Below are 4,489 nucleotides of genomic sequence, written 5' to 3'. Positions count from 1 at the left end.
TATATTTATATATAATCTTATAATTTATTAATATATATTTTTGTCTATTGTTATATTTTTTATCTTTATTATATTTTTTTATTTGTACTAATCTTCATTTACATTATACTGCCTTTTTTATTTATTAAAGAGTTTCTTTTAAAACTTATTTTGTTCAATATTTGTTAAGTAAATACACTACTTTTATTTAAATTAAAGTTGCGCTTATTCCAATTAAAATATGATAATGTTTCTGATGTCACGGGATAGTGTGTTACTGAAATTGTTTTTGCTCGATGCAGGATCAACGTACCCCAAAGGCGGTCTGCTCTAACGGTACGTCAGTTCATCGGGAACAGATGATTAATTATTCGGACGGGTAGGCGTGGGACGTTATCGACGAATTCACCTTGAACGAAGGCACTGGACGAGAAACGCGCAGTACCTCTCTCCATCTCTGCAGAAGTCCCGTCCTCTCAAACGAACTGGCTGGACCCCACCCGCGTTATTCAGCATCCGTTCGATTTTTTATCTACCTCGCACAGCGCAGAGTCGCCTCGACTGCGAAACTCGTAAACAGATAAGAAGCGTCTGGTACGTTCGACACTTTTAACATTATTCTAATTTTTACGATGTCTCACGTTGTCCAAATGGCTTGTCTTTATCTCCAGATATTTTTGGAGGGAAAGAAAGGAATTTTATTGACTCATCCAAGGAAAAGCTAATTTATCGTTTTCAATATACTAACAAATATTATAGGCCTTCAGCCTCGAGACAAGTTTTTGCAAAATTTGAAGCACTCCACTAATATCGATTTGATTTAATGTATAACACACACATAAAACAAGTTTTTCTTTAGAATTTATTTTATCATCGACGATCGATTTATTCTGTTAAAGTAATCAGATTTCATTTGCTGATAGATCTGAACAGGAGGAAAGACTGCAGTTTATAATGATCGGAGCAAGAAATGGATTGAAAGTTTTTTGACGGTTGATTGAAGTGCGAGGATAATCATTGATTGCAATTGTCACGAATTTACGATCGATTTGTGAACGTCACCGTTCGACTCGCGTTAACATTAGCCATCGTTTAACCTTTTGCTCGCTAACGGGATACAGCTGGTAATCTCGAAGTGTGAAAAACTTCGAGAAATCGTCGAAGAATTCGAGCCGCCCGCTATGCACGTCCGCGAAGCGTGTGTTGTCGTCGAAGACGATGACGAAGAAACTGACGTTTCAGAGAGTCAAAGTTCCTTTTGCGGCAAACCTTTCTTCTCTCTTCCTCTTTCTTTCCCTCTCTCTCTTTTCTTTTTGCTGTTTTCTCTTCACTCTTCGAAGGGTCGGGCGTCACGAAGGTCATCGACTTGCGCGGTGCATCACTGGGTCCTCCACGGACGAGCAATCAACGTCATATCTTTCAGCGAATACGAGCCGCAAGGAGGCAAGAAGAGATTTCTACAACTCCAAACGCTGACCGACGTTCAGCAATTCCGGTGATCGATTCTCGATAACCAATCGAGTTGTTGTGTCGGTAGCCTTCGATAAAGTGTCTATACGTCGTTGCTCCATCACCGTGAATCTATCAACGCTTTTTTCGCGAAGGTTTAATAATCGGCTGTCTCGGAGATTTTCTTTGGCATACTCTACAGCCTCTTTATCGTTATCTTCTCTCTTTTATCTATATTTATTCTATAGTTATTGTTTAGTTTCTATAGACTCTCTCTATTATAGAAGAAAATAGAAATTTGTGACGATTGTATAGATATTTTATAGCAATTTTTAACTAAAAGTCTGAGATTAAATTAGAACAAGAAAGAGATTAGAAATTAGTTAATGATGTATAGCTTTAAAAATCTTAATAAAAAGAAGGAATATAATAGACACAACAATTTTTTATTTAGAAAAATGATTCGATAATATAACCCTAAAGTCAAAGTAGGATACAACTTCTTTCAATCTTTGATATAATCTCAGATTTTCTATTCAATGAAATGTATTGTTTCATGATTGTGTTACAGTGTTCTTGTGTAACATTTTTACTTCTTACATAAACGTGATACTGATCAAGCTTGTGTAAATCACAGAGAATAATTTTTTTTCCTTAAAATCGCATCATAATTCTTATTACAAAGTAAAATATATACTGAAATAAACGTGACCATTTTATCATCAAAACAAAGACAACGAGAATTTAGTAATTTGTATTACTTGTGTTAAACTTAGCGAAGAGACAACAGGTAAAACTTTCTAATAAACCATGCAATAAGGTGAATCAAGATAAGATCACGTCGTTGAATGAGGCATAACGTTAACGAGAAGCATATCCGAGTGAAACTCAAATTCATAGCGGAGTTTCCTTTTTGATGCGATTCTACTTTCGCCACTTTGATTTAACGAGTTTTTCCGCCTCTTTTGATTGTTCTTGCGCGTTCTTTCTTTCTTTTAGTCTCGTTGAGGTAACGAGCCTCACGTAGCCTCGCGGTTCATCAAGACCGACGAGCTAAGCGGACGATACCGCAGAGAGACGAGATAACTTGAGTGTTAGCATCTTGCCTTTCTTTCTCCTTATTTCACTTGAGCAAAAACCTTGCTATTCGTTAGAGCCACTCGCGCTATTAAGATAATTGTTCGCAAGAGTATGGATCGACGAGCTCGCTGTGACTCGCGCAGTTCACTGCGACTTCATGAGAGAGAAACCTGAGGTCCCTTTTGATGTCATCGTTTCATCACGTCTGTGCATTATTTTCCGCCTAACTGAATAGATCTCGCGCGAAACGCCCTTATTGTGCGTTACCAGACAGCAATTTGCGCGACGTCAACGTCGCGAATCAGCGGGAACGAAATATCCTTGACTTATGAACCATACATCTTCTAAGACTTGGTCAGGACAAGCGTGCTTTGATTTTTATATTCTTCTAGCATATTAGCATATTTTATTCTCTTAGTCCTGGCATCTTCTACCTCTTCTAACGGTTAATCTAAAAAATTAGCGTATTTTATGAAAATTTAAAAAAAACGACTATTCTTGATATGAATATAATACGTTGTATGAAAGCATAATAATGAAACCTGCTGTAAACACTAAATGCATAAATTTCTGTTTACACGATATCATATGAAAGATTATCATACAGCAACGTCAATAAGAATTTATATTCTAATCGATTGATAAGAAGCGGTTTGCAAGTAGATTGATACATGATCCTGATTAATGACTCGTATCTTTCATTATTCAAAATCATTTCTTTCATTATTCCGAATGTATGATCAACCGCATTTAAGTGCTTGAATGGATGATTGTAGAATTGTAAGATTACATCTTTGCATAATTAATAGCGTTGGGAATATTGAAATTTTCCGTGGTAGTTAACTATGACGTATCGTGTCACGATACTGTATGAGGCACTAATGAAACACTCCTTTCTAACCGTGAAGTGGAAACGTTACAAAAAAGTGTAATTACCGAAAGTAATAATTAAGTCCATGCGGACCATTAATGACTCCAGTTCCGGTCATTTGCCTCAATGAGAATCATCGATTAATTCTATGTGTTCAAATGGAAGAAATCTTTGAAGGCACTGAAGATTGATAGATTGATAGAAGATAAATTAAATGCATTTCCAGGTTACTACTTAAATGTATTACGGAGTAGATCTTGATTGATTATCGCAAAACAGCCACGCCTTTGATTTACGAGTTATGATTTTAGGTTGTCATCATATGCCATGTAGTGAAGTTATGAAACTCTGTAGATCTATTATCGTTCTAAGAAGTTGCGATTTTTTAAATCCTAAATCTATGAATTTATATTTTTATATCTTTAAGGATAAATATATTGTTGAATGCCTACCTTTATTTTATTTTAGCAGGATCGTAGGCTAAATTTTTAAGAATTCATAGAAATAAACAATAGTGTCGAATTTTCTTTGCTAAGAAATAAGATTATTGAATTTATTAAAAGGTTTGCAAACTATAAAGTAGCGGTATTCTTGACATACTTCTGAACATTACAAGGAAGAACTGTGGTGTACACGTCACTTGGAAAAATATTCTTGCAGGTTTGCGCATGAGAATTCAAGCTTTTGCTCGGACGACAGAATCCACAACGAGGATCAACTGATTTACGAGTCAGGGCTCGCGTCATCTCCGTCATATTTATTTGTTTGTGGCCTTGTCGTGATGCCCTGAACAGCTGGCCCGAGGGCAACTTATAACGATATTTTCGTCAGCAAGATGTCTCGTGGACACTTCCTGCTGATATTCGCGCGTGGTGGTACCGGAGATCGGTTGACGCCGACGGGTAAGTGAACAGGCAGTAAGCTCAGCTTAATTAATTACGATCGGAGCGGAACGGACGAGTGGAGCTGTTAATGGCCGCAGGCAAATTCGCGCGTAACGCAATGTGTTTCTTGCGACACGTTGCGGCCACGTCGAATTAAATTTAACGGCTAATTGATTTTACCTCTCAAAATCTCAGGTCTGTGTATCGAGTTATCGAACTTTTTCTT

This window comes from Atta colombica, unplaced genomic scaffold, assembly GCF_001594045.1.
Source record: "Atta colombica isolate Treedump-2 unplaced genomic scaffold, Acol1.0 scaffold187, whole genome shotgun sequence".
NCBI lineage: Eukaryota > Metazoa > Arthropoda > Insecta > Hymenoptera > Formicidae > Atta > Atta colombica.
This window is presented reverse-complemented; position numbering follows the sequence as displayed.